Consider the following 21,528-nt stretch of genomic DNA (forward strand, 5'->3'; position numbering starts at 1 on the left):
CATCGGCTCACATCTGCAGCCACTGCTACTCTCCCCCTGCCATCCTTCTTTCACCCAGATCTTATTTATATATCTTTTTTTTTTTTTACCAGCAATCTTTTGTCCATTTCATGCACTTAAGTCCCAGCTGTTTTGTGAAGAAGTCAGCATTTAACTTTAAAGCTCATTCATAAAGATTGACTTTGTCTACCAACATGCAGAAAACTACTAATATTCATGTTGTTCATGCCACCATGCGTCCTTAAGTCATCAGCCCCAACATTGAACACCACTAACTCTTAGTAGTTATGATCCTGAAGAAGTTTTTCAGAATCCTCCAATAAACCATAAGTATTGAATTCATATTTCAGGCATACTTCAGTCCACAGTTCCCTGTCTGATAAAGATTTAATTACCATCCAATCGGGTACACCGTGTCCACCTCTTTATTCCTCTGGTTTCAATCAGTCTGTCATTTTTTTGGGGTGCTTTTAAAGTAAGCTTTCTGCCATCATAAAAACCTGTTTCACTAAAGATGCATGGACTGATTCTTTATGAGTGTTCCTTTTGATTTTCACACTTCCTGGCTACAGCTTCAGCTTCAATCTCGTGGATGCTAATTGTTCTGTCCCCTGTACAGAACTAGGGATGTGTGCGTTTAGTGGACTAAATGGTTATGTTCCGGAAAGGGCCTGCTCTACATCAACCTGGATGTAAACAAGCACAGTGAACAGATAGCGTCTTGAAGTACCAATGCAAGATTTAACTGACACATCAACCAAAGAAAACCATAATCAAATTGAGCATGGTCAAGTGGATGTTAAGCGGCAGAATGCACCGAAAGCTGGCGGTGCTAGAGATGCTAATGGTTGCCACACTTGGAAAAAATGTTTTTTACCCCCTCACAATTGTGTTTAAATTGTGCTCAGTTCAGAGCAGAGAAGGTGTTTTCTCACCTTCAGACTTGTCATTTAAACAGAATTGAATTTTTCTTTTAACTGACTTGGAAATTATTCAGCTTGGAACATCCTTTTACAGACCAGCAGTTTACATTGCATTCTCGTACTTCATCAGAGGTGTGTATGATCATAAGTACAGCAGACATTAACATTTTAACAGACAAAGGTAGACTGAGCTTTTTTCTCTTTGCTGCGACGGCTTTATATTTTTTGATCCAGCAGATGTCGCCCTTGAGCACCAGCATGAAACCAAAACAACTCGTGTTCCATTGTTGTGTTGTGTTTGTGTCTTTATTCTGCTCGTATCTTCACACTGCATGTAAATTTACCTGAAATGAGCGTGATCTAGAAACACAGTTAAGCAGTGAGTACAGTATGTTATTCTTCTTTTCTCTAGTCCCTCAATTAAACAACTTTTATACACGAGGGGAGGAGTCAGCCGGCCGTCCGGGCGATGTAAACAAAGTGAAGATAGGACTCTGAAAACATCACAGACAGTGGGACTCGGGTGTTACACCCATTGTAGACAGTCATGACTCTCAGAGTTATTTTCAGAGGATATACTTGATTTATATTACATTTAAGTGTGAAAAATCACATATAAAGCCTTTAAATTTCATCTCTGTATTTTCACCATCATCTACCAGCATCAAATCTGTGAACTGTAAGAAATGTGGTGTTGGTCTTATTAGTCCCAAAATATTTTTCATCTCTCTAAAGCCTCCAATTGGATTAACCCCAATTAACAATCAGGTGCCAAAACTTAAAAAGCCTAATTATATTAAATAATATAAGGCAGTTTTATACTAATTGAGAAACAAATGACCCGGTTTTGATGTTAAATTCTTCATGTTGAATCTTTAGATACCCTGCAGATGCAGCTGAATCCAAAGTGCCTCTTTTCTATGGATCATAGCAAGCAAGTTAGAATATAATCCTTTTTTTTTTCCAAGGACTTCTGGGCCCTGCAGTGTGTTTTCTCTTCACATCAGAGATTTGTGAATGCTCAGATGACATCAGACTGACAAGTGTTACCAGGGCGTTTGACGCTTGACTCGATGTTTCATGTCAGATTCGAGACATGGTGGTTCAAAGGTGCAGCATCAAAATGCATCAAATGTCACCTCAGGTGGAAAAGCCTTTTCGCCATTTACAGTAGCTGTAAATGCCAGCGAAATGCCGCCAAAGCGGCAATGTTAAAATGGTATTTTCTTGTGTGTGTGTGTGCATTGAGTGTGTGCATTGAGTGTGTGGTTGTATGTGTGTGCAAGGGAGTGTTTACAGGCTTGTATTGACGCATTTCCTGATTGTCTGGTGCAAATCCCTCTGTGTTGATTTGTTTCTCCACTGATCCATCGATAAAGTCTCTGTGATTGCAACGCTCATACCTTTCTCTCTCTCTCTCTCTCTCTCTCTCACAAACACACACTCATACACAAAAGCAGGTACTTCTCTTGATTAACACCTGATTAAAGTGTAACCACATAGCCTCCCACCCTGTACACTGTGACACACGCGCACACACTCATCTGCATCAGGGTGACATACAGAGACAATAGGTGACTCCTGGCTACCATGGAAACAGACAGGTGATCATTCATATATGAAGGTTATCTTCTCTCCACTCTCCCTCTTCTCATTCATTTTTTATTCCATTTCATTTCTCTATTACCGTCTTTAATCTCCACATTCTGTCCTTTCTTTTTATTGTCTCATTTCTGCTGCTGGTCCTCTTTTTTTCTTTTAATCCTTTTTATTTCTCAAATTTTTTTTTTACCCCTTAACTGACACGCCTCTTTTTTGGACAACATCCCTCTCTCCCCTCTTTTTCTAAAATGTATTTTTAACTGCTCTCCTCTTTTTACTCTCTACTGTATCCTCCCTTCTCTTTCCCCCCTCGTCCCTCACCCTGCTTTCTCATTCTTTCCTCTACTGTTTTTTTTTCCAGTCCCTCTTTCTTTTACTTTTACTTTCACCACTTCTCATCCTCCTCTCCTCCTTTGTATTTTTCTCTTCTCCCACCCTCTCTCTCCTCCTTCCTCCTATGATTATAATCTTCCTCTCCCAAACTCCTTTACCCTATTATTCCTCCCCTCTGCTCCTCTTCTCCTCCTCTCAGTAAATCAGCAATAACCCAGTTTAGTCGTGTTTTCCCATTCCAAATACTGTCACCTTGCATTACCTCAAAGTTTCTACTGGGCGTTCTTGTGGATTATTTATGTGCACTCTTCTCTATATGTGCTTCCTCTCTCGCTCTGCTGCCATCACATGCTCAAATAGCAGCACAGGGCCCCGGCATTAATATGCAGTCCCTCCAGGCATTAGGCTACTGGATATATTTGGTAGAATATTGTTTTTTGAATGTATTTTCTATCTGTATTTATTTATTCTTTATGTGATGGGATTGAACAGAAATTCATTCAGCAGTAGTATTTAAATCCCCAGGCGTTTTGAGGAGCTGTTTTCAGATATTGGTGGGATATTGTGCTCTTTTTTTCTTTTGTTTGGGAATGGTGCATGTCTGGCATCTTGCCCTCTGGTCCTTGTATAATGAAATAACAAAAACAGTAGTAAATATAGCTTGTCTTGTAGGCCGTTGCTGCTGTTAGTCTTTGTGGTCATGCTGTGTTTATGTACCCTTACACTCCAGCAGTATTTTTTTCACTGATGTTCTGATGCAGTTTTTTGTTAGTTTCTGCCAGTTATCTCACACTGACACTGGACTTCCTCAGACACAGAGATGGGTGACACCAAGTGGAGAAAATCTGATAGGACAAATTGTTCTAATGAATATCCGATGTCTGTGAAGTCAAATGATGCCTTGTGGGGCGTGCGAGGGGAATGATTCAGAACCTTCAAATGAGAGCCGACCCAGGCTGTTATCACATCATGAATCTTTAAAGTGTGTGACTCTTTTCTGATCATTATCAACGGATTAGAGATGTTTTAAGTGCTGTTTTTGTGTCTTATCCTGATGCGCCTGCTAAGTAACTAAGCCCTAAACTCTCCTTTCAGGATCATTTCCTCCTGACAAGAGTTTCTGTAACAGGGTCATCAGTTCAATGACCCCTGGTTAATATAATTATACTGAAGCTGTCAAAGTCTTAACCTCCTCCACATTTAGAGCACACTGGATCTATTCTTCTTACCTCTGTGGTCTCTTCTCCTGTAGCTTTCTCTTACTTTAGGGAACCAAGGCCCCCGTCACAAAGAGGAGGGGTTCCTTTGCTGTACCACCCACTCTTCATCCATGGCGGCTGTGGTTCAGTTGGTAGAGTCGGTCATCTCTCAACCAAAAGGTCTGGTTCAATCCCTAGGTCCTGGATTACATTTCCAAAGTGTCCCTCGCCAAGACGCTTAACCCCAATGTTTGAATGTTTATGAATGGATGAGTTAATATTGATCGACACTTTACATAGCAGCCTCTACCATAAGTGTGTGAATGGGTGATTTCACTGTCAGTGTGTTGACTACCACCATATTCCATACTACGTTTCTTAACACGTTTTTGACCTCTTTTCATTGCTGTTTTCTTCTCCTTTCTGCTTTCTTTACAGTAAACAGTACAACTTCAAATTTTCCTGGCTGCTCTCTGTGAATTGATGTGATTACAGGTAGTTGTTCAGAGTCTTTGATTTAAAAGTGTCCCTAGCAACCGCCTGCTCTCCCTAGTGACAGTTTGTTCTTCTTGAAAAAGGTCTTCTATCGAGGGATAACAGAACCATTGCCATGCATCATAAGCCAATCGGAATCAAGTATTGGGTTGTTTTGTTTCCATTTGTAGTATGGCTGGTTGTGTGCAGGAAAACAGTATTGCAACCCTTGAATACATTGACTTTCATCTATGGACCATTTAGCTGTTAAATAATCCCTATAAACATATTTATTCATACAAGTGCAGCTAACAATTCGATTAAAGACCTTCAGTTCCAACTCCATTCATGAGACTCATGCTGCTAGTTGAACAGTAAACGATGACCAGAAAGGATAATTATTGACCTGAAAGTCCTATAGGAAAAACTTAATCGGAAACCCAGGAAAGTTGGAAACTCTACCTGATGGGCTTTGAGATGACCAAACTGTTAAATACTGAGTCTTTGTACAATCCCTTCTCATGTCTAACAGATTCATGAGACACATTAAGTTTTCAACCGATACCATTGTTAATCTGTCTCCATCGATTTTACATGTTCAAAAACATTCTCATCCCAAATTTTAGACTCTTTATGTAACCATCTCTATAAGAACCTTGTGTATCTATTTTCTTATTTTTCATCTTAGGGTGATGTGAAATCATCAACTTTTTGGTTAGGTTTGTGGTACTCAGTTAAGTTGAAGAACTAAATGTTGTGTGAGTAAATTTGGTTTCATACAGGACACAAACCCAAGTCTCCTCGGGAAAATTTCTGAATTGTTTTCAGCAAGGTGAGTCCTCCTTGCTCTTAAGTCCCCTCCACCATGTAAAGCGTTCTTGGGTCCCTTGAAAGAAGCTATATAAATCCAATATATTATTATTATAAGCACTAAAGTCTAAATCAAGTAACGCTCGACGTGTTTTCCAAAACCTTAGTAACAAAGTAGTTAATGAAATTAGAAAGGCAAAGGCCAACTTTTTTATGGATATTATTAAAGAGGCAAAAGGAAATAGCAAAATGATATGGAAGACCATTAATAAATTAACTAAAACTGAGAAGCAGAGGCAGTTAACGGGAAATGGACTTAAAATACAAGGAGTTTTATCAACTGATCCAAACGAAATTGCCTTGACCTTCAACAAATACTTCATTGATTCAGTGCAGAATCTGACATCTACGTTTGGTACAAGAATGAAAAAAAATTCAGCTCCTCACCCCACCGAAACGGCCTTTAGCATAACTGAAGTCCCAGAGGAAAACATTTCCAAAGTCCTAAACTCTTTAAAAACCTCAAAAGCAAAAGATATCTTTCAATGGGACTCACTTTTTTTTAAAACAATACAGGGCTCTTCAGCACTCCCATTGCACATTAGGTTAATTTGTCAATTAAACAATCATTACTTCCTAATACATGGAAGTCTGCTGTTGTTGTCCCCATCATTAAGACAGGAGATCCAACTGATGTAGTTAACAATAGACCCATCAGTATTTTGCCAATAGTATCCAAGATCGCTGAGAAAGTAGTTTCAGATCAACTAACTGACTTTTTAAACTCAGGACAAACCTCACTTCATCCCATGCAATTTGGCTTTAGGAAAAAATATTCAACTGAAATGGCTGCTGGCTACCTCATTGAAAAAATCTAATTGAAACTTGACAGTAGGAATGCTGTAGGGGCTGTATTTTTGGACTTGAGAAAAGCATTTGACACGGTAAATCATAATCTCCTCTCAAAGCTATCCAATTTTAACTTCTCCCTAAACGCAATCAAATGGATGGAGTCATACCTAACAACGAGGAGGCAATGCACACGAGTTGGAGATAGGACTTCATCTTTTGTTGACTGCTGTGTTGGTGTCCCTCAAGGCTCAATCCTAGGACCTCTTTTATTCAGTTTATATGTCAATGATCTGCCACTTGTATGCCCAGAAGTTGAAATCCAAATGTATGCAGATGACACTGTCATTTACACACATGGTAAAGAAAGGGAAGAAGTTGCAAGCAAATTGACGTCAGCAGTGTCTCAGATGGCAGATTGGCTCACAGAATCTTGCCTCACACTTAATGTGAGCAAAATGGCTTGCATGTATTTTTAAGAAAAATGGATTTCAACCAGATATCAGTGTAAAAGGTGAAAGGATACAGACATTCTCACATTATAATAACTTGGAATCCGAATAGACAACACTCGCCCCTCTCCAAACTCTGTACAAGCAAATACTTAAGGCGCTGGACAAAAAGCCAACAAGTTATTGCCACTGTAACATCATTCAGAGGTGTAAGCTCCTAACCTTTGACAATGTTGTGGGTCTTGCTGATGCTTGTCTAGTGTATAAAGTTATTAATGGTCTGGCTCTTTCCCCACTAAAAGAGTTCATATCACTGCGTGCAGATGGAGGAAGAACAACTAGGAGTGCCAACAGAGGGGATTGTGTTATACAGCACAGATCCTCTGAGTTTTGGCAAATCAGCCATCTCTATTAGAGCTACACATTTTTGGAACTTCATACCGACTAAAATCAGAGAGTGCCGTAGCTTTGTTGAATTTAGATTTAAAATCAAATCATGGCTCAAATCAACTCAATCCTGTCCTCATCAAACATAAACACATTTTCATGAACTATGTTTGATAATGTTGTAGTGTATTGATACAGTATATGCTATTATGGCTTTGTTGTTGTGGTGTATTGGAGATATATGTTGCGGTATAGCTGTGGGTTTTTTTTTGTGTAGTTTTTAAAGTCAAGCCTATTTGTTTTTATATAATGTGTGAATTTCACTGTGGACTAGTAATGCCATTGTTCAGTGGTTGTGTACTGCCTTACTGTTGTGAAGATGTAAGTGTATGTTGTCTCCTGCCCAGGGACTACAGATGTAAATTAGCTTAAAGCTAACTCTGGTACAGCTAATTGGCTGTACCAGAGTTGGCTGTCAAAATAAACAAATAAATAAAAACTACAAATAAAATGATTTATGTAAATGTTTTTATGTGTGTTCATGTATGCATATTATAAAGTACAATCAGATGATATCTTGTGTAATAACTTTCTGTGCAAAATTCCACTGTATATATTTTTTTAATAATACAATCAACAACATGTTATGTCTAATAGGAGAATCCAAATCAATAATGTAGATTCATATTTGAATTGTTAAGTTCCCCCAATGGGCGATCAATAAAGATTATCATATCTTATCTTGTTTTGTTCATCCTTTGCCCCAAGCAAACATTTCCACTCTGTCCACTCCATCACTACAAGCAGTTAAATTGAGCGTCTAGCAGTAAATGTATTCACATTACAGTTTGCTTATAGCCCTGTGTGACTCTCATCCTGATGATCTATGCTGTTGTGTGTGTCTGTGTGACATGCCAAGGTCAAAGTGTGGCTATTTAATAAACACAGGCAGGTAGTTTTTATTTCATTACCAGTCTTTTTTTAACTTTTATTTGCAGAAGGGTGGGATTATTTTTATGTATTTGAAAACCATTTTGTTGTTCCTCACAAAGACTCAGATATCAGGGTTCTTCTTTACTACCTGTCCCTGTGGGAAGAATAGGCGATCAACTCCAAAGAGATCACACTGTTACAGCTTGCTGAAACAAAAAAAAAAACAGAGCTACTTGGTGGCTATTGGGGGTTAAAAATGTTTTATGTTTTATGGTTAGGTACAAGCATCTCCAATCCTCTCTTGACTCTCTTGAGCCCTCGTCAGGAAATTCAAAACCAAAACCAGGAATCCTAGCTGTGGTTGGTGAGCTCTGCACTTTTACCAGACCATAAAATGATGTCACTTAGATAGCAGACAAACTTAAATTTCTGTAGCACGGTTAGAAGTTGGAGGTTTTCAATCGTTGTTGTTTATTACAGAGCAGACAGGGAAAAAAAACTGCTTTAAAAGCTTTTCACTCCTACAAGACACAAACAGTTAGACAAGAAATTATTGCTTATGAAGGAGATAAAAATGAGAAATCAGAATCCAAATGTCAACTATTGTTGCAAGTGAAGCAAAAAAGTTAGTAATAAAAACCCTCAAATTGTACTTTTTCACAGAAGTGTTTCATCAATTATTTTTATTGTCCTACATTCATTCATTTGATATTTTCTGTGTGTGAGTGCGGAAGATCTCTACAGGAATTCTCTTACCTCTCCTGAAAACTATGCTGTTTTGCAAATGTGGTTTGGCATCTGTGAAGCTTTATTCTTACTCTGAGCCTTAGGATTTTCTCCGTGGAAACATAAACGAGAAATGATGGCATTCATTGATAGGATGACTTCTCCTATGGCGCTGGTATTGATCCTTTTATTATCCTATATGTGAGATAGTTATGAAGTTTGGGAAGTTAGTTTCTTGTTCCTGACTCTGTTCTGTTGTGTTTAGAAACGTGTTGTATTTTATGGCATGGTGTAAAAAGTGTTGCACTTTTTTATATGCTGTAATAACTGTGAATAATAAAAAATATATAATCATGGGGAAAATTAGTGCAGGAGGCAGGAGGAAAAACATGGAGGTATGATGTTATATCTGTGATGCAGGATGAACAAAAAATTGTTTTTAACTCGGTCTTTCCCCCAGACAAACATCCAAGTTCTCCCTTTTCAACAAATTTGATCAAAATCAATCATCCACAGTCGTCCCACTATTTCACAGCAGAGAACGACTCAAATCCCACTCTGGATTAGTCACCTGTCTGCGGTTATGTAAGGCATCTATTCGTCATTACCTTCTGGAGCCAGAGGAGCTCGACTTGAGTTTCCCATGATTGCTTTTTCCAGTACATCCAGCTTGCAGCGACGTTCCCCAGTTGTGGCACTTCATGTTATCTGTGAAGCTGCAGAGGGAAGTCACCTAGGACAAACCCTACATTAAAGTTTCAACAGAGAGAGAGAGAGAAAATACCTCAGCTGTGATTCACTTTAATGTTGTTCTGTTCACTTTCTCTGCAAGTCATATTTCATTTAAATCACTCTGTAATAATGTGGCACACACACATACACACCCACTGATTCATTGATTGGATCATGTCTCCTGCAGCCATGTTTTCAGTCACATGTTCACTCTGTAATAGTGTAGCCGGCCTACTCATGGCCTGATTGAAAGCTTATAAAAAAATTTAATGAGCCGTCTCTGTGTGACAGCCTCTGGAGGGCGAGGCTGAACTCACACAGCCCGACGTGCATGTGGAACTGTCAATGTGCATGTTTAGCATGCTGCAACTTATTTGTGCAGCTGACAGCATATTGCATGGATGTGAGAACCTTTTTTTAAATGCATATATGTGCCCCTGAGTGTGTGTGTGAGGGTGTCTTGTTATGTGAGCATCCAGTATCTTAAAAAAGCTTATTTTCTGTCACCCTGTCCAGAAAGGATTGTGGGCAGGACATGGCCAAAACAGGATTAGCTCTACATGAAGGGAACAACACCAGCATAATTAAAATAATAATTCACATTTATTTGTTTTAATTTTAATCTGCTTTTCTCCCCTCAACCTACTCTGCCTTCGTTTCCTCTGCTTTGCATGCAACTCCAGTCTAAAATGTCTCTTTCCCCCTCCCCGCCTCATTCCTCTCCTGCTTCCCTGCATGTAATTTTAGCTTTTTAAAATGTTTTCTCTGTCTACTCCTTCCCCGTGGAGAGCAGGAGCACATAAGTAAAGAAGCTCTTATCCTCGAGCCGACGAGTAGATAAGAATAGGAATTACAGAGGCATTCACAGGAGAGAGAGAGGGGAGTCAGAAGAGAGGGATTGAGCGATCCAGACAGAGGGAGGGAGAAGGAGGGAAGGTGAGATGTGGGGAAAAAGAGGAGAAGAATGTGAGAAGGGAAGAAAAACGGCAAAGGAGAAAACACAGCTTTACACAAAGAAAGGGACGCGCAAGCTGTGCTCCGGCGCTTTGGGCTCGCTTGTGAATCTCCTTTTTTCTCGCAGTTTGAAGTCTACAGAAGCGTGACTGATAACAGGGAACTTCTTAGATGGTTCAAATGAGGACTGGGAGGGGGGGGTTCGTCCTTTCTCTCTCAGGGCCCATCCGAGCACAGAACACACAGGATCTGATGAAAGTTTCCTCCGTGCAATAACAAGAAAATGTCACAGACAGAAATAAAAACAGGGCCAATCATCTGTGAGGTCCCTGTAGCCTCAAGTCATATAACTCAGTAATGTAATGACTGCTACACTATGAAATGTGTCTGAAGATGGGAAGAAAATGTAAATTAACTCAATTCACTTGAATTTAATTCAACATATTTAATGTCCCCAAAGGGAAATTTGGATTTTTACAGAGAGGTGGTGACTCAGACACATTTGAGTTTCCACATTTGATGGCAAGCTCCAACACAAGCAGCTCCCACTCTGTGAGCCTGAGTGCAGAGGGAAGACATTTGAACGCACGTAGAATCGTGCATATATTAAAACAACCCACAAAGAGAACAGAAACTGTCACATTATTTAAATGTCTCTGAGATGTATATAGATGAGGTTTGGTTAACTGTCTGCTATTGGTCCACTGGGATATTTAACTTAGCAGAGGTCTAGTAGTGCAGGTTAACTGGCTCTGCCTCAAACACCTTGCATTGCAGTAAACAAAGCTTCTAATTAACACATGTTTGCATTGCTGCAAGGTTATTATCATTAACAAAAATTAACAAAAAAACAAAAAACTTTAAAGTAAAAATAATTTTGGTAAATTGAAACTAAAATAAAAGCAAAGCTTTACAGAAAAACTATAACTAACTAAAATGTATTGTGTGTTTACAAAACTAACTGAAATAAATACAATTAGAGAGAAATGTCCTTAGTTTGAGTCTTCGATATAAAGATACTGACTGACACATGCTTTGTTTCAGGCACAGCCATTTCTGTGTTGGATGATCTTATGCAGGGCTGGCATCATGAAGTTTGAGCGCATAAACTAGTACGATGTTTACTTTTTCTGGCCCGCTTGCATCTCGTCCCTTACATGTATCACAAAGGCCTCTTACATAAAGCTAACTCTAAAAGTAATGGTGAATGGACTTCAGCTTGTAAGGCGCTTTTCTTTCTAGTCTTCTGACTACTCAAAGCGCTTTTACACCGCATGTCAAACCTATTCACACCCATTTACACACTGAGCAACTTGGGGTTAAGTTTCTTACCCATGGACACATTAGACAGGTAGCTGCAGGAGCTGGAGATCGACCAATTCTTAACAACTGAGCTAAAGCCTCTCTTATCATGATTATAAAATCTATACTAAAACAAAATAAAGACTAAACTGACAAACAAGCCTGAAAACAGTTGTGACTTGTGGAAATGCCACTTTGGGAGTGTAACCAGTGGATTGAATACATTTGATTTATTTGAACCAACCAACCCCGAGGTAAAGTGCTGTAAAGGTATTCAACTGACCCCATGTATGTTCTGTTTCAATCCCAACAACTGCTTTCTCAAATCTCGTCAAATGCAGCAGCTGGGACATTTGCCCTGGGCTTGACATCATGACAATCCCCTCTTCTGCCAGTTTGGAAAACATAGTGTCATCACAGTTAAAAATGAAGCCAACAATGACTCTGAAGTAAGTGTTTCCAAATCTCTGACTTTTAGGCTTGATGGTCATCAAGAAGCTGTTAGTATTCAGGGCGTGAGATAAATAATTTTTACTAGTGCTGTTTCCTTCAAACTTTCATTAGCTTGTACCAATGGTGCTAATGACACTTCAATAGACGCTTTGTCCAGAGCTCTGAATAAATCTATTAAGTTACATTATGCAATTTGTGCAATAACATTGCATCAGTGACTTTTGTTCTGCCATGCAAGATATGATATTTAATCTGCTTCACATGCATATCAATAATATACTTTTTACTTAGACCTTTAAGTTAGTAAAGAAGTAAACAAAAAATAAAAATAAACACAATGAATCTGAAGTATATATGTGAGGTTATTTAAATTCCTCATGGTTGATATAGAATAAACCCTGACACTATTAAAACTATGAAGCTAATTCTCTGAGCTAATGTTTATCTAATCTGAACATGGAAAGAATTGTGAGCATGAAAGACCCCATTTGGGATCCAACCTCAGCCCCTAATCTTTATACCCCTGTGTGTTCTGTTTGTTATCTCTAAGCACCAGGGAGGCCAGATAACACACACAGGTGAGTCTGTATTGTTCATGGGTTCAGCATGCCGGCAGATTTGTAGATTAAAGCTAATCTAACGTGCTCTGTACTCTGGTATCCTAAAGATCACGTGAAGATTACTGACAACAATTCCTGTGGCTATCTCTACTGATCTGCTGGGTTTTTTGTTTTTTTTTTACCTTTGAATAAAACAAACCCATGGCACAGGCATGATAACTGATGCACTCCCCAACAGATTAAATCTATTGTGACTGGGGGCAGCATGCATGCTAGATAAGGCCATAAGTCACTGTCTGTACACACAGGTGACCTGAAGACAAACGATTTGGCGTCTGCTGGTGCAGTAGGAGAGTAAATGGATTTATTTCCATTTAAAGTGGTGAGCTTCTGTTTTCTACACTAAAGGTCCTTATAGCAACAGAATAGGTCAACTGATAGGACTCCCAAAATAACATAATGAATGTGGGTTTAGCTAACAAAACTATTTAATGAGGTTGAGGAAAAGAAAAAGGTCTCTATTAAATATTTAAAGTTTGTTATGCAAGTTCAGTAAGATATGCAACATATCTAAGTAAAGTTAAAGCTCCTGTGAGGAACTATTGTTTTTTGTTGTTTTTGACTACGTCTATGGACAAAGCAGTACCTCCATATCTCTTTGCTGAATCACATCTTGCGTTCTTTTAACTGTCAAAGGTATCACTCATTTTCACTCTGTTTCTGATGCATGCTCACACCTGCAGAGGTGTCAGGCATTAAAGGTCACATTCTAAATTAAATACACCTTACCATTTATTTTTAACAGTATTATGTGTCCCTAGTCTGAAACCCTCCAATTATGAGAAAATGTAATCCTCTCCATCTTCTGCCTGCTCCACTTTTCAGAAAATGTGTGCTCAAACAGGCCGTTTGGAGATTTTCCCTTCATGACATCACAAAGGGCAGTAATCCCCCCCCCCCCCCCCCCCCCCCCCAGGTGGGTGACACTCCCACAGCTAGGTGTTTGTTTGTTTGTTTTGCGCTCTGAGTATGCCTCACTGTAAACAATCGTGCATGCCTGGTGCGGTAAAGCCCGAGTACACCCGAGTCCTTCCAGGGAGGGGGTGTGGTTAAACAAAAAAGTCATTTACATATTTAAAGGTACAGACACAGAAACAGCCTGTTCTGAGCAGGGCTGAAATAGAGGGGTTTATAGACAAGATCAAATACAGGATCAGAGTGGATTTAGAACAAGAAACTTCACAGACTCTGAGACTTATTTAAACTGGCTGAAAAGTAGAATAATATGTGACCTTTAAAAGTTAAAATAGTAATAGACAATTTTGTCAACAATGTTCCTGTTTGTCAATGTAGAACATAAGAGGCATCAGTGTTGATTTCAGCCAACTTGACTTTTTATGATAATAAAAGTAAATAAAACACATCTAGAAACACATCATTCAGAAACTGTGAAGCAAAGTTTTTAAAATAAAGCCTTTAAAATATGTATTGTTAAGGCTAAATTGAGATTAGTTCACAGCTTTCTTTTGAAGTCATTGGCGAGCTGTCTTCCACTGATAAGTCTGCTTCACAGCTTTAGGCTATAATTGCCAAACAATGAATCCCATTTATCTTTTTTCGCTGCTGCAGGCAACCCCCCCAAAACAAACCAGTGGCAGATCAATGCAGTAAAACTTTGTTCCTTTGATGTATGTTTTGAACAAAGCATTGATGATCCCAACTAAATCATATTGGTTAGTGACACTATGACGGTGGTGCCACTCTAGTGGAAGTTTGGGTTAAGTTGCTCTCGGGTTAGGGTGAGGGGTTAGGGTTAGGGAAATGAGCAAATATAAATATGCAAAGCCTGGTAACTCTTTAAAATTAAGTTAGTTCAGTAATGAGTTTGGTACCTATAAAGTGATATTTTAAAGCATTGAGTCACGGCTGTTTCTACATGAAGAATCAGCTGGTTTATATAAAGTTAAGAGGAACAAGCAACCTTTCAGAATGACCATGTTGCTGCAGCTTGTTGCCTTCGGAAAGCATAAATGTAGATCTTGATAAGCTGCTTGCACAGACGACTTCTATGGGTTTACTATTTGAAGGATGGTCTGGTTTTGTGTCCTTGCGGTTGCTCCTAACAACATATAGGAGCAGCTATAGCTCAGTGCTTCTCACATATTATAGAGCTGTGTGCCCCGACTCCACAGCACTGGTAGTAAACTTTGAGCTTTCATGTGTGTGTGTGTGTGTGTGTGTGTGTGTGTGTGTGTGTGTGTGTGTGTGTGTGTGTGTACTGCTGGCTTTGGCGTTATCCTCCAAAGCAATAAAAACAAAGACGTGTTCTTTGCTGAGTGCCACAGTATTGTAACAGGTATGTTATCATCTCTCTCTACTCGTCTCAGCACTGTCCTGCTGTTGATATTGATGTTGCTGATGCTGAGGACAATATTAGAAACAATATTGTACCAACACTCCTCTAAAGAAGACAAATGTCACTGAGGAATCTCTCAGCAGCGCAACATATTCAACATCTGTGAAGTGAAAGTGACATAACCACACACAAAATGTGTTCGGGCGTGTGTTATGTGTTTGCATCAGTGTTGAATGTTGGGAGACCAAACTATATCATTGAAGTGTCCTACTCGACATCTCACATGGTTAAACCTTGTGCTGTGGGCGTGAGCAGCTCATGTACATGCTTTCAGTACAAATGTCCACATGCACTGATAATCCAGCTCTTATATCCATTAATGCAAAACAACACACATATCCTCTCTCATTACCATCTACATTGCAGCTTAATTGTATTTGCTGCCTGCCAGGCTTTTACAAGTGAATAAATTAAATGGGTATAATGAACTGATTTGATAGCTGCAGGAGAATAGAAAACCTATAGACAGTAAAACACACACACATTAAGATTCATATAAAGCGACATACGTACCTGCATATACGGTGCGCACAAACCTGTTACAAGCAGAGGTCGTTCAGTCTAATTGTGCATGTCTGAATGAAAAAGGAGTGTGATTCACCAGGGGCTGAGTGCAGGCTCTAGTATGTACACATTTAGAAATGTGGGCTTTGTGCATGAAAGGCTGCTTTTCTCACCTGTCATTTCCTTTACAATGCTGTCTGAGACGTAAAAGCTTTTCAAACATACAGCTGCACGCGTACCTTGTGTGTGCATGTAATTTTACAAGCAGTTTAATTTTAATAATGACAACTTTATCTGTATAGCACTTTTCAAAACGGATGTTTACACAGTGCTTTCAGGCAGTATGGTATGTCTTGATGTGTAGATGTTTACAAGCTTTGGTACAGAACATCTGCCTGAAAAAAAAAAATGTTCTTGGAAATGCACGATAACATGAGGAAGCTTGTATACAGTACATTTAGTATATACACAAGTATCAATGAAGATAATAAAGAAAACTGCAGTTCCTCATCTTTATCCTCATCAGAAGATCTTTAGTCTGCTCCTATCTTCACACTGCATGTAAATTTACCTGAAATGAGTGTGATCTAGAAACACAGTTAAGTAGTGAGTACAGTATGTTATTCTTCTTATCTCTAGTCCCTCAATTAAACAACTTTTATACACGAGGGGAGGAGTCAGCCGGCCATCCCGGCGATGTAAACAAAGTGAAGATAGGACTGTGAAAACTCTGAAAACATCACAGACAGTGGGACTCAGGTGTTACACCCATTGTAGACAGTCATGACTCAGAGTTATTGTTGTTTCAGAGGATATACTTGATTTCTATTACACTGAAGTGTGAAAAATCACATAATAAGCCATTGAAATAAAGTCTTGGCCTGCATGTGTTAAGGAAAGAGTAGCATGCAATGTGTAGCTTGGAGTCCCAGATGTAATAGTTCAGGCTCCTGTTATCAACATACCCTTTGAGAATCTCTGTTGTGTAATCCTCTAAACTCTGTACAGGAAACCTAAATACTGGAAGAAACTTCATCTCTTGCAGGCCTCGCGGCTGATGGGGTCTTTTCTCTGGTAGTAATCGAGGTGAATTATCTCAGTTCACCACCTTCTTCCTCGGCCAGAGTCTTCCTGTGGCAGCCTTGCGTGTGTCCAACTCAGGAGGTAGATTTAGGAGCTTTGGTTGACTAGCAATTTGACCAGACGCTCAGAAAAATACTTTTGTATACCGGCATCCCAGAGGTCTTCACCATCAGTTTACCTGCTGTCGGCTAAAGCAGCACTCTTCACCCTAAAGGGAGGGCCAATAAGTCAGCCTTTGAAACAAATCAATGTGCTTGCTGTGCTCTGTCACCTTGGCCTTTGTTTGGACACGTTTTGCCACTAGAATCGCAAAGGCTGATTTTTATATCGTATTCTAGATCTGCTGTTATGACCACAACATAATCATGAAAGCAATTCAGTATCACACAAACATAACTTGCAGGAAGAAATGTTGAAACTCTTGAATATTTAAAGTTGTTTATCTTGTCTGAATTATAAAGACTATAAAAAAAATGTACACTCATGCTAGCCTTTGTCATTAAAATGTACAGCAGTAAATGAAGTTGTGCTGAAACAAGTGTCAGGAGATTAGACCTGATTCTTCAGCAGCTTGTGTTGTACAAACGGTATCTCATATGTAAACATATATGTTGCATTGCATATTATTTCAGTAACAGAATATAAAATGGCCCTGTGCATCTGTGCGAAGTGTGTGAAAACTACAAAAAATGTGTAACACAAAACAAAAGGGAAGCCAATTCAAAACTAACACTCAAGATATAAACAATAAGGCCTTAATCGGAACACAACGCTTCCACAGAAGGATCACACTAAAGTTCTTGTCAAAGACACACGCAGTCCAATGACCCACTGGCAACTGGCAGCCTTCTCTCTCCTGCTCTTTAGAGTTTGCCCCTGTTAGTAATTAGCCACAGGTGATGCTGGGCACTCTGAGGCTGAGGAGCAACACCTGGGGAGCACACACAGGAGAGAGCGAAAACACAAATTGAACTCAAAGAACAGTTATCCCAAAAACATTAACTTAAAGTCCAGTCAGACAACTCACATTTGTTTTTGTTTCAAATATTTATTGCAGCAGAACATAGTTTGTGTTTTGCTTCTAGACTCTAACCTGGTAGTTTTAATTTACATGCAGAAATGTGAGGTGTATTGGGATATCTTAAACCCCCTTTTTGGTACCTATACAGGTGGATGCTGGGGTGGTGGTAGGGCTGAGCAATGCAGGTCGGAGCTGGCAGTGAAAGAGTAGAGTGAGAGACCGAAGATCTTGCAGCTTCAATAGACTGCTAATAGGAAGGAGATGTTGTCAGGTGATTCTGGATAATGACGCATGTCAAGAGTGAAATAAGTGCAGCTTGAGTTCACTGCCTGAACTAGCTTGCATGGCGTCGCCTCATTTATTGAGGAAAAAAAAAGTGTGTTTATTATCAAAGATCTATTTGAAGCCCTACGACGTCTCATCTGTAATGACGATCATCTGTCATCCTATTTTTCTTTAACAAAATTAACACTGATGCACTGAGGGTGAACATTACTTGCAAGAAACAATTTGTAAATGCACTTTGGTTAGCCTTCATAACTGATAATGAATCTAAGATCATGGACTCAATTTCACTGTGAAAAGATGATGAACCAGCAGAGTGGAGGGAGGTGGAAGAGAGACACGCAGAAAGACAAGCCTGAGGCGAATTTTCAGTTTGTGTCTCCCGGGTCTGCTTCCTGTCTCCCTGCTGCCCACTTCCTGTCTGTCCATCAGGGCGGAACAGGAATTGGCTCTGACACATGGTCTCCACATAGATAGAAGGGTCACGTTTACAGAGACTTTTGCACTTTCTTTCAGACACACTCCTTGCCTGCAGGCATGCATGTTATTTATCAAACAGGCCCACATCAGCCACTTCACTTGTCATCAGTGTGCATCACGTGCCATCAGTAAGCAGCACTTTTCTCTTCTTTGGTACTGAATTTAGGCATCAATAATTTAGACTTTGTAAGTGTGATTCATTGCAGTCAATTTGCCTGAGTTCATATAATTAAAACAGAATGCTTTCAATTTTTTCCACAAATAAGCTCATCCAGTTGATCCTCCTTCCCCACACCAGCTGTTTCATTTTCTCAGGAATTGGTAGATTAGTCTTTCCACAGTCACTTCAGGAGAAATAGCTGCGCAAATACAGTAATTGATTCAAGAGTTATTAAATGAAATTATTGAGACAGAAAGTTTTCATCATAAATTACTTAAAGGAAGAATGTGCGACTTTTTGATCCAGTAGATGTCGCCCTTGAGGACCAGAATTAAACCAAAACAAACTGCTGTTTGGTGACACCTCCGCTATTCTGATGCCTCCACTCTCCTCCAGAGACACAACTCCGACCCCTCTCCACTTGTGATTGCATGAAGGAGTTATCAATCAGAACTCACCATAATTAAGCACCATTAAGCGCAAATTTGTCCAAGATTGACAAAAATTTACTTTGCTCGAGCTGCAATTGCCTGTGGCCTGCATTGTTGTGTTAGCATTCTAATGTTAGCACACCCTGGTTAGCGTCATATTGCACATAAATTGACACGGAATGACTGTGATCTTAAGACACTTATGTGACATCCAGAAGTGAGGCTGTGTTATTCTTCTTTTCTCTCGTCCTTGACTAAAAAAAGTTTAATATGCAAAGCCGTCTTGTCCATGTAAACACAGATCCTACAACAACACAGCCAGTGGCACTCGAGCGCCTCACTTATTGTAGACAGTCAAGACTCAGGGGGACATTTGCACAGGATATACTTGATTTCTGCTGTTTTCATGTTAAATTATCTCACGTTCTTCCTTTAATAGTTTGCAACTTTCAAAGTCTTTGTCACACTTTAACATCAGTCTCTCAAACCAAAACAAAGCTTTCTTTCAGTACACTCCTCCCCCATCTCCCATACTCCTCCCTGATAGTGTTCTCAGCCTTTTCTGCAACTCATCTCCACTCTGATATTCAGCCCAAATTTGATTTCTCTGAAGTATTTTTTTACCAAATATGTATTTTATTTGGTTTGGAAAGTCTGTCGGTTCTCCTTAAATTGAGGCGGACTCTAGTCTCCTTTACCATCGCTGTTGACAAAGCTGATATCAGAAGTCCCGCCCCGTTTTGATTTTTGATTGGTTGTGAGTGAGAAGTGATATTGACGAGCGCCCGCTGTTCCAAAAGTTGAACTGTTTCCAACTGAGAGCGCTGAGAGGGCTGATGGCGAGGGCGTTTTAGCTCTCAGAAGGCTGATCGCTGAAAACGCTGTACTAGAACGGTTTAGTATTGAAAAAGGGCGCAACAAGCGCAAAAAAACGTTCTCTGTGGATACAGGCCCGAACAGTTTTTGTTACAGTCCCTGTCCTTTACTGACCACGACTACAAACACCAGGCAGCCTTCAGAGGGAAAAAGGTTATCTTGTGCAGAAAAGGATTGTTATATTATTAAACTAAAACATCTGGTCAGAAGCACAGGCTGTAATGGACTACAGAACCAAAGTGCTTTAGACTAAGTGCTCCATATGCCTCGCTGTAGCTAACACAGGTATATCTGTGTTTCCCAAAATAGAGCAACAGAACAAACTTTGATTGGCAGAAGTCCCAAAACACTCGTCTTTCCCTCCATGCAGACACTACTGCATGAACTGATGAAGCCTGTAAAAAGGCAACTATTTCAAATCAATACAGAAATGCTCTTCAAAGTTGAAACGGTGGTGAACTATTTTACAGCAGTGAAAAATGAAGTGTTGTTTTGGAGGCATTATTCAGTCTGTTAGTCTGATTTATCACCAGAAGGATAAATGCCCTGCATTCAAAAAGCCTTTTTAAACACGATTTGAAGTCAAATTTAGAGGCAAACAGCAATTCCAGATTCAACTTGTCAGCCTCTTATGTTGCTCATGTGTGCAGTTAAAGCTCAAGTTTGGTCAAATTTAAAAATACTGACTGTAAGCACCAAACGTCAGCCTTACAAAAAAAAGCACTTTCCTCTGAAAGAAACCACAGAAAATAAACGTAGATAAAAACCTTAACAAATAGATTCCATGTTGCATTTTCTTCAGGGTAAAAATGTGTGATTTTGTTTTCAACTAGATTTTGAAGCAGGTTCGACCCTGACAACATCAGGGCTTCATTTTATTCTTTTGAATGTTTCTGTTGATGCACTTTTAGCTGCTGAGAATTGTTTAACGTTCAATCAAGACTGTAGATTTATTCCACAAAAAGTGATTTTTTTTAGTAGGGCTCCATCTCGCAGCAACAGTCAATTACATTTTTGCATCTCACCAAAAAAAGACAAAAAGTCAGATCTCAGAAGAAAGACGTGCTTGTACAGTGGCTTTTAAAGGCTGCTGTAGATCAAAGTTTTTAAGGAAAACATTAAGAAAGGACTTTAAATTAATAGAAAGAACTCAAATATTCTCTAAAATTAAAGGGATACTTCACCTGTTGAAGCATGAATCTGTATTGACATTGGGTCATATATGTAGTAGAAATGTGAAATACATTTTGAAGTTGGTGCCTTCTTGGCCGAGAAAAGGCAGAAAGTGTCTTTTTGGCTCATGTGAATGAAAGACACCAAATCCCAGAATGCACAGCAATACAGGCCACGCCCACTAAGGTCCTCTATTTACAGACATATTTACTTCAACACATACTGCTGTTTCCTCAACTGATTCAGAGATTTCTTTCAGAATTGATCTTGGAAATTCCTGTCAGAAAACAGACTCTATGTCTGTGTCCATAGGCAAACAGTGAGAGCACCGACACTACCAGTCCGCCCCAGCTCGAGCCGGCCCCAGCTCCTCGTCCTCACCTCCGCCGACAGGTAGGCATCATGTCTCT

This window comes from Labrus bergylta, chromosome 18 (genome assembly GCF_963930695.1).
Source record: "Labrus bergylta chromosome 18, fLabBer1.1, whole genome shotgun sequence".
Taxonomy (NCBI): Eukaryota; Metazoa; Chordata; class Actinopteri; order Labriformes; family Labridae; genus Labrus; species Labrus bergylta.